Raw genomic sequence first — 11,290 nt, 5'->3', positions numbered from 1 at the left:
AAGCTCATCTGCAGGCTCGTCATCGTCATCGGGGTCTGGATGTGACTGCAGTTTGTCATTGTAACGGACTTGAGTTGGACATTAGATGGCATCTGGCACATTAGAGAGGCATTCTGTTCACGGATGAGTCCCAGTTTTCACTGTTCAGGGCAGATGGCAGACAGCATGTGTGCCGTTGTGTGGGGGAGCAGGTTGCTGACTTAAGCGTTGTGGATCGTGTGGCCCATGGTGGCGGTGGGGTTCAGGTATGGGCAGGCATATGTTATGGACAATGAACACAGGTGGATTTTATTGCTGGCATTTTGAATGCACAGAGATACCGTGTTGAGATCCTGAGGCCCATTGTTGTGCCATTCATCTATGACCATAACCTCATGTTACAGCATGATAATGCATGGCCCCATATTGATCTGTACCCAATCCCTGGTAGCTGAAAACATCCCAGTTGTTGCATGGCCAGCATACTCACTGGGCATGTCACCCACTGAGCATGTTTGGGATGCTCTGGATGGGTGTATACGACAGCGTGTTCCAGTTCCTGCCAATATTCAGGAGCTTCGCATGGCTATTGAAGAGGAGTGGCCAACATTCCACAGCCCACAATCAAACAACCTGATCAACTCTATGCGATGGAGATGTGTTGCACTACATGAGGCAAATGGTGGCCACGCCACATACTGACTGGTTTTCTGCTCACCGTCCCCCCAGTAAGGCAAAGATTTATTCTGGGCAGTTTAAGGCACACCTGTGCAATATTCATGCTGTGTAATCAGTACCTTGATATGTCATCCCTATGAGGTGGGATGGATTATCTCGGCAAAGGAGAAGTACTCAGTAACACAGATTTGTCAGCAATGTTTGATAGTAATGGGTCTTTTGTGTATGTAGAAAATGTTTCAGATCTTTGAGTTCAGCTCGTGAAAAATGGGAGGGCCCGGTGGCGCCAGTGTCCGGCAGCCTCGCCTCTGTCAGTGCGCCCCAGGGCAGCTGTGGCTACAATGTAGCTTGCCATCACCAGTGCGTGAATGTGTGTGTGAATGGGTGAATGACTGAATGTAGTGTGATGCGCTTTGGGGTCCTTAGGGACTAGAAAAAGCGCTATACAAATGCAGGCCATTTACCATTTACCAACCTGTTTCCTCTTTTAAAAATTTACTCCTAGTTTTTTCACCCCCTTTAACGGGTAGCGCATAGCCTTAACACTGTTTTTGGGGAATTTACATAACATAAAAATCCAACAAACTATTACTAAAGTCCCTCTCATTACTCTTCATTACTTTATGCTCACATTATAACCTCTCTGTAACAAGTTTTTGATCTTCTTTGCAATCTGAACAACTACTCTTCTGAGAGGTTTCTCTGTGCTTCTTTTGGGTCACATCCGTGTCCCCCTCTCTTGGCCCGATCCGTTTGGTCTGATCCTTCCTGGATTCTCGCCAACCCCTTCGTAGTTTTGCTGTGGTTCTGGAATCTGCTCCTTCTTCTGTAAAGGACAGAAAACGAAAACACCTCTCTCTGCTACGCCTCAATACTCTATTATGTTCATCAATTGTTCTCTAAATTATCCTAAGTTAGTTCAAACTATCGTGTTCTGGGCTATCTAATCAAAAGAATTAGCCTAATTAGTATTTATGTGTGTAAGCGTGTTTGCATTCACCCCTAAGCACTCTAAGTCCTTTTCCTACAATATTTCATTGATCCCCATGATAGAACAGAGAAAACCCGACTCGGGAGTGGTCAAAACATTTCTAATTCTTTATTCAATCATCTTCCGGAAGAGAGAGCCCTGCACAGCCCAAAGCCAGTTGCAGAATCTCTGACATTAGAAGCTAAAAATGTGTCTCATATAGGTGTTATTTTGGTACTTTACACGTCACACACAGCCTCGATACAAACAACTCCTTATATGTTACTAGTCCCTCTTTCTGTCTGGTTTCCTGTATTTATTAATATGTCTCTGCACTGAACTTCCTGTTTTTCACTCTGGCTAAGCACTTAGTTTGTGAGTCAAAACTGGCCTTGCTTTACAAGCCATTATTATTAAAAAACATAAAACAATGTAATGACAAAATAAGCACTAAGAATATATATTGTTGAGAGATTTTTTTAATTTTGTGAATTATGCTTAGTTGTAGCTTCATTAAAGAAGAGGAGTTTGTGAATTGGAGCCAACACAGAGAGAGAGAGATTGAAGCCATATGTTTAGAGGAATGTGGTGACATCCGGTTTTAAACAGACAGACTGGCGCTCCCCCTCTCTCTCTCTTCCCTTTTATGGAATGTCTGCATTTCTATACATACTACATCCTTTGTCAACAGGCAAGCTAACGGTCTCTTTTTCCTAATATGGAAATGTTTTACTATTCTGAACATGCCACTCCTACTTCCTTGAAGGATAAATAAAGAAAGCTCTGGATGCACTGGGCGGTCTTCCCTCTCACTCATATCTGCCCTGCACACGTTGCTGCGGGATGGATCTGGGCGATGAGGGGGGGTCATCCATGTGTGCACATGTATTAAGATATCTTGAGTCTGAGTTCCTTTGCCTTCTACATTTTCTCTTCACATATATTTATTTTGTAACACATTCTATCTACTTCTATAGGAGTGCAAGGTGAGTAAGACCCTTTTTTATTCCTAACGTTATATTTAGGACCGTGTCATTTGTAACTTACGCCACATATTATCAACTTACACCACTGACAGAGTAGCTATTAATGGGTTACTAGCTAACATTAGTTTAATAATAATACTAACAGTAGTTATAAAAACTAAGGTTGCGTAAAATTAAGGTTGTCTTGAAATAAGCTGATCATTATTGTAGGAGCCATATGAGTTTTTCCTTTTTTGGATTAAGAGGTTTGATTTAAATGCACATAGTGTATTGGTGCACGAGTGTGGAGAGTGACTCATGGGTGTGTTAGATGATAAATGTGGTTGCACTCACCTGTTCACTGCACCTGATGTTGATGAGCAGAAAGGTAGGGTGAGCACGAGGGGAAACTTTCTGTTGACCGCAGCTTGATGCACAGTTTGACCGCAGCTTGAGTCATTTTGACCGCATTTTGACGCATTTTTGACTGCAACTCGATGTATAATGCACTAATTGGGAGTCCATTGCTTGGGAGTACCACCGCAGTTAGTATTTAACCCTTTAAAGCCGGTCGGAGCGGGCACGCTCCGTTTTGCGCAACTACTTTTAAATTGCGGTAGCACTGCAACCACATAAGCTAGCGCAATATTTTTTTTTGCATATGAAACCGGAGGAGTTGTGCCATCTTATGCCATCAGCTTGTCCTCGGTCACAGTTTCCTTCCACATACAGCTTTGCAAAAACTGCATAAAAAGCGCTTGCAGCAACAAAAACATAATATTCCAGAAACAGGCTTTGCCGATCCGATCAGCTGTTCATAACACTTCCTACGTTGGAATAGACGTCAGCACGAACTACCGCATGTCCGCCATTACCTGTCCGAAACCGGAAGTGACGTCATTTTCGGGGAAATGAAGTATTTTACCATCAGGGCCTCATGAGCCTATACGGGTGTTTTTAAAAGTTATGTTTGACTTTATGACTTTCTGTGTCATTTCTGGGATGCTTAGGACTCATATTGCACTGCTGGAAATAGTTTATTTTGATGCATATGCTGGTTTTTTTGCAAACTTGCACTATAATATTTATTTTCATTTTTCCTGCAGTATTAAAAAAAAATTGGTGTATTTCAAAAATAAAACTATGAAGACACTCAAAATAAATTTCCTGTGGTGGGAAACTATTTTGTGCAACTTTTTTGTATTTACAGTTTTGAGGGATAAGCCTCTTAAATTTCTCTAACTAGAAATATATGTTTAAAAAACAAAATTGATTTTCAATTTTTTTGTAGTTCATTGCACTTTTTGGCAATTTATGTAATTACTATGCACTTAATGCATACATATTATTAAAATTTGGGCTATAATGGTTGTATTGGTGTATAGCAACTTGAAATGCTCCCAGAAATGGCACCACAGCATGTAAAAATATAATATAAGCTCTGGCGGACTTGGTTCTATGGTAGGTCTTAAAGGGTTAAGACAATTTGTCTTCCTTATGGCTGACGGTATGGATCTACATAAATATCCAACAGTGGTATGTACAGACAACTAGGATGAGTTATTTATTTTACTTTAATCGGTAGATTAATAGGGGATATATTGCTCCTGTTAATTGTGTGTTTCCAAGGTTTATTGATAGGAATGGTCAAAGGAGCTTGCAAAGAAAAGCGTCTGGACTTCTTTAAGTTACTTGAAGACGTTTCACCTCTCATCCGAGAAGCTTCTTCAGTTCAGTTCTAAGGTCAAATGGTGGGGAGTCCCAGATATAGGTGTAACTGTGTAGTTACATGCTCATGCATGCTCTCCACCAAGCTTGGTTTTCTGTTCTTTGTTTTAATTAAAGAATGTTAGCTTGGTGGGAGAGGGTCGCCATGGCTATTAGCCAATTCAGCTTCTGGGATGATGGTTCTGGCCCCTATTTGTTTACTCACAGGGCGATGACACGAGGGGAGCCGCAGTGGCATCGAGCGACAGACTCCAGTGCAGAGTACAAGCTGGGATGTCATGAGCCCAGTGGAGGGACAAGACGGAGAAAGGAGGCTTCTCACACATACACACACACATACATACACACACACACACACACACACATATATACACACACATATATACACACACATACATATATACACACACATATATATACATACATACATATACATACATACATATATATACATACATATTAGGGGTGCAACGATATTCGTATCGATATTGAACCGTTCGATACAGTGCTTTCGATTCGGTACGCATATGTATCGAACAATACAACATTTGTAATTTATTTTATCAACTTTCCTTCTGACGATGCTGTCTGTGTTGAGCGCTCAGTGAATCTGCGTTCGACTACTCCGCCTAGGCTGCACTGTCGAGCGCAGATCCACTGAGCGCTCAACACAGACAGCATAGTCAGAAGGAAGAGCGCAGGGCAAGCTAGCAAGACAGAAGTTAAGCTCTCCTTGCAACATGGACCTCCCCCACCCTCATTCAGATCTGGCGTTTGGAATTATTTTGGTTTTCATGTGACGTATGACCCTGAAGGTAAGCGAGTCATGGAGTAAAGTAAAACAGTACGTTGGATGTGCCATGCAATGCTCAATTACATGGGTGGGAACTAGTGTGTTAGCGCAGTTAGCTCGTTAACGTGTTGGCCGTCTAGCCCCATGCACGGGGCGATCGGCGGTAGCTCGTTAACGGAGATTTGCCGTGTTGTGGCGTTAAGGTTATTTCAACGAGATTAACCTGAAAGCACTAGTGGGAACACAACGAATATGACTGCACATTTACGCCAACATCATCCTAGTGCAAAGACAAAAACAACAAGCATGCTACTAACTTTAGCCCAGCCATTTAGACAGCTGTTAGCACATGATTCTCCTTATGCTGCTGAGAATATAGCCCAGAAGAAGCGGATAGTATAGCTTTTATTTTGGAAAGAGACATTTCTCTGTAATAAACTCTCTTTTCCAAAGATGAGTGATTCCTCAATCAGATACAGGGCTTGCAATATCGCTAGCCCGACGTCCTGGGGCTAGCGATTTTTTCAGTCGGGCTACCAAAATCTATCTCTTCCCTGCCCGTCGGGCTATTGTAGGAAGGAAAAATATAAGTCAATGCTTTTGCATTCTTTCAGAAATGTAGCTGGGTAATTATGTCATTGGCATCGGTGAACCACTGTCAATATGTGACATACATATATATATACATATATATACATATATATACATATACACACATATTTAAACACACATCCATCCATCCATCCATTCACTTCCGCTTATCCTTTTCAGGGTCGCGGGGGGCGCTGGAGCCTATCCCAGCTGTCATAGGGCGAGAGGCGGGGTACACCCTATATATATATATATATATATATATATACACATACATACATACATACGTATATATATATATATATATACACATACATACGTATATATATATATATATATATATATATATATATATATATATATATATACACACATACGTACGTATGTATATATATATGTATATATATATATATATATACACACATACGTACGTATGTATATATATATATATGTATATATATATATATACACACATACGTACGTATGAGGGGCCGTACAAGCCAAAATTCATACTTTGACTCTCACATACATATATTCTTCTTTCACACACATATATTTTCACTCTCACATATATATATTCTTCTTTCACACACATATACCTTCAATCTCACATACATATATTCTTCTTTCATGCACATGTATTGTCACTCTCACATACATATATTCTTCTTTCACACACATATATTTTCACTCTCACATACATATATTCTTCTTTCACACACATATATTTTCACTCTCACATACATATATTCTTCTTTCACACACATATACTTTCACTCTCACATACATATATTCTTCTTTCATGCACATGTATTGTCACTCTCACATACATACATATAGTTTCACTCTCACATATATATATTGTCATCTCGCACACCTTTATTCTTATTTCATATCCATGTATATTCACTCTCACATAAATCCATTAATCTTCCTTTCACACACATGTATTCTATTTTTCTTAATGCTACATATTTTTATGTTGACATATATTTATTCTCCTCGCAGGTGCAGCCCTTTCTAGTCATACATATATATACATACCCTTTACCTTTCAACACATATATATTTGTACTCCTATACTCATATACACATACAATCCCAGTGTTTATCCTTTACTCTTGCATACATACACTCTGACATTCACATCTGCATTTCCTAACACAGGAAGTTAATCCTTTAAGCAGGAAGTTATTCTTAAACCAGGAAATGTAATACACTTGGAGAACTTACTTGACATACCCAGACCAAAACCAGAAGAACCAAGCAATGAAGCTGTTCAAAGTTGTCCTGCTTTCTTTTTTTTTCCCATATATTTTTATTGAAATTTTTTATAGTACAATACAAACAAATGTTGAACACCCTCACATTCACACATCCATCCATACATCAAACCTGCCTACATCACATTCAAATGTAGAAATGAGCATAGTTCTCACAGCAATACAAAAATACAATGGGTTTGGATAGACAAGATTCTCCCCTCCTTTCCTTCTTCTTTTCCTTTTTGTTCATAAATGTCCTTCACCTCCACTCCCTAAAATAGTCATATATGGCTTCCACATATTCACAAAGTACCATTGTTTGCCCTTGGCAATATATGTCAGTCTTTCCAGGCCTAGAGAGATTGCAATTTCCTTCTTCCAGAGTCCCATGGAGGGAGCATCCATACTCTTCCAACATAGCGCAATGGCTCTTCTGGCTTGAAGTAGTCCGTAGTCCAGTAATTTAGTTTTTTTCCCCGATTGCTTAAATTCCCTTGGATATATTCCAAGTACACAGAGTTTTCCTATTAAAGGGATTTTTACCTTAAACACTTCAGACAGATATTTGATAACATCTTTCCAAAAGTCCTGGATTTTAGGACACTCCCATAGACAATGAAGAAGAGTTCCTTTTTCAACTAGACATTTAGTACAGATGTCCGGAATATCATTGGACATATGATGAAGCTTGACAGGTGTTATATAGGTTCTCATGAGCCATTTATATTGCAGTAGTTTAAAGCGTGTGTTTATTGTTTGTTTTTGTGCTTTTAAGCAAGCCTGGTTCCAGTCATTTTCATCTATGTCCTCTTGGATCTCCCTTCTCCAAGCATCCAGTTTATCTGCTGCTGAGTCTTTGGAGGAAAGCACCAGTAAATTATAATATATAGAGAGAAAACCTTTCCCTTTTGTATTCTTAACACATACCTCCTCTATTTTTGTCAATGGTGGAAGTTCAGCAATCCTTTGCAGTTTTGATGACAAATAGTTTTTCAATTGTAAATATTTAAAAAAATGCTTTGGGGGTATTAAATATTTTTTACACAACTGATCAAATGTGAGCAGTATGCCATCTGCATATAGGTCTTTAATTTTTTGAATGCCTTTATTTTTCCATATTTTAAATCCTCCATCACTTTTACCAGGCGTGAACTTTTCATTTCCCCAAATAGGGGTAAATTGCGAAAGCGATGGAGGATCGCCCACATATTTATGAGCTGCATGCCAAATTATAATTGTATTTTTCAAGAAAGGGTTCCTTGTAGTTTTTTTTAATATCTTAGTGTCTGAAGAATATAGAAAAGTGTGTAAGGGAAGATCTGGAACAGATTTTTGCTCGATGTCAACCCAGGCTGGAGGTGTTGTTGGGCAGAAATAATGGGTGGCTGATGTTAGTTGGGCAGCCATATAATACCATCTGAGGTTGGGGACTTGGAGACCTCCTCTTTCATAGGGCAAGTAAAGTAGTTGTAAGCGGAGCCTTGCCTTCTTATTATTCCAAATAAATTGGTTAAATAGTTTGTTTAAACTGTCAAAAAATGAAGTTGGTAGAGGCAACGGAAGTGTTTGGAAGTAATATAAAAATTTGGGTAAAATTGTCATTTTTAGGATATTTATCTGGCCTATCATAGATACAGGCAGGTTTGTCCAACGGTTTAGCATTTCCGTGACCTCTCCTACAAGGGGATCATAATTTATTGAGGTTATGTCCTCGAGGCTTGGAGTGATCCTAATGCCTAAATATTTAAAGCCTGTTGTAGTTGTCTTAAATGGGGTGGCCACCACAGGGCTTCTTCTTTCTTCCTCATTAAGAAACATTAATTCTGATTTAGAATTGTTAATTTTGTATCCTGAAAATTCTCCAAATGTTTTTATTAATGTTACTAAATTAGGGATACTATCTTTCAGATTAGTCAAAAAAAATATAATATCATCTGCAAATAAAGAAATTAGATGGTCTCTTCCTCCAATTCTTGTCCCTGATATTCCTGCATTTGCTCTCACAGCTATGGCCAGAGGTTCTATTGCTAACACAAAGAGAATTGGTGACAGAGGGCAGCCCTGCCTGGTTGATCGCTGTAAATTAAAGGGTTTTGATACGTTATTATTAGTTAAAACTTGTGCTGTTGGATGTGTATACAATAATCGGATCCATTTCAGGAATGTTTCACCTAGTCCATATCTGGGGAGCACTTGTAAGAGATAATTCCATTCTATTCTATCGAAGGCTTTGCACGCATCTAGTGATAGCAGCGCAGTGTCCTCCCTATTGTTTTTCTCATAAAGTACATTGAGGACACGTCTTATATTATGATAGCCTTGTCTCGCTTTAACAAAACCTTGTTGATCGTCTGTTATCAAATTAGGCACACATTTATCTAGTCTTCTAGAGAGTGCTTTACACAAAATCTTCGTATCACATCCCATAAGACTAATTCCCCTATAAGAGGAGCATTCAGTCGGAGGCTTATTTGGCTTCAATAAAAGGGTTATTGTAGCTAATCTCAGTGAGTCTGGGAGTATTCCGGACTTATATGACTCCTCATACATGTTAAGAAGTGGCAGTATTAATTTATTTTTAAATGTTTTATAGAATTCCATTGGAAGTCCATCAGGACCAGGCGTTTTACCGCTATTCAGGTCGTCTATGGCTTCTGACAGGTCTTTTATTGTTAAATGACTATCAAGGGCTGTTTTATCCTCTTCTGAGAGGGTTTGAAATTTTAACTGATCAAGAAATGCATCTTGTGTTTCTCTGTTTCCCGTATATTCAGATTGGTATAAAGATTGATAAAACTCTCTGAAATTTTCATTTATTTTTAAAGGGTCTGTTGTTATAATACCCGATTTGGACTTTATGTGGGTGATGGCCTTTTCTGCTTGCATCTTTTTTATCCTCCAGGCCAATAATTTTCCTGCCTTCTCTCCTTGGTCATAAAATAATTGTTTGGTCCACATTAAACTTTTTGCCACTTTCTCTGCTGTTAATTTATCATACCTGGCTCTTAGAATAGTCAGATTGTTTAGTTTAGTGGGATCATTGCTCTGGTAAAATTCTGTTTCATTAGATTTAATTTGCCTTTCTAATGATTTTAATTCTTGGTTATATTGCTTACTCTTGTTGCTACTGTAGCTTATAATTTCCCCTCTTATGTAAGCTTTAAATGCTTCCCACCTAATACTAGCTGTGGTTTCATCTTTATTTATTTGAAAATATTGATCAATGCAAGTTTCTATAAATTTGACAAATGATGGGTCCTTTAACAAAAATGTTTGCATCCTCCATCGCTTTACACCTTGATCAACTTTGCCCAATCTAACTGATAGACCTACTGCTGCGTGATCACTAATCACAATACTGTTATACCAACAGTTCTCAACACAAGGTAATAACTCTGTAGAGATAAGAAAGTAGTCTATCCACGAATGACTTTGATACGAACTAGAATAACATGAAAATTCCCTGTTATTTGGATTCCTTGTTCTCCAGACCTCATTTAATCTCAAATCTTTCATATAGTTAAAAAGTATTTTTCTAGTCTGGGTATGAGTAGTGTCAGTTTGAGACGACCTATCCAGGTTAGGGTCCAGGGCGCAATTGAAGTCCCCTCCTATGATATAAAGGCCCTCCAAGGTTGATATTGTGAGAAATAGATTTTCATAGAAGGATGGGTTATCCTCGTTGGGGCCATAGATATTTATCAGGTTTATTTCTAACATGGAGATACGGCCCTGCACAATTACATATCTCCCGTTTGGATCTGTAATCACCCTCGTAGTTTGAAATGGGATTGACTTATGTATAAGAGTAATGACTCCTCTGGCATGTCTAGTAAAAGAAGAGAAATATACCTGACCCTGCCATCTTTTGGTTAATAAATGTATCTCTGATGCAGTAAGATGAGATTCCTGTAGGAAAATAATCCTAGAGTTAAAATGTTTTAGTCGGTTTAATACTTGTTTCAGTTTAGCTAACTTCCGTATCCCCCTAACGTTCCAGGTCGTAATGTTAACCTTCAAAATGTTCTCTTTAGTTGTCCTCTCCATAAAATATTGTCAGACTGTTCACTTAAATAAACAAAGTAAAGGGAAAATTGAAGAAGCAGGTTTGCACATACATTCACACACTCACACATACCAGATAAAGAACTTGTAAACAATTTCTGATTGAACATTTGCATTTCCTTGTTGGAAATGTCTCCCCCCTCCCTTGAACAAATTATTTGGAGGGCGTTAATCCACATCACTGAGGAGTAACTAGTCAACGCGACCTCTCCAAAACCCCATAAATCAGACAGTGTACACTATCCATACAATGATA

This window comes from Astatotilapia calliptera, chromosome 13, assembly GCF_964374335.1.
Source record: "Astatotilapia calliptera chromosome 13, fAstCal68.1, whole genome shotgun sequence".
Classification (NCBI taxonomy): Eukaryota; Metazoa; Chordata; class Actinopteri; order Cichliformes; family Cichlidae; genus Astatotilapia; species Astatotilapia calliptera.
Note: the sequence above shows the minus strand (reverse complement) of the source record.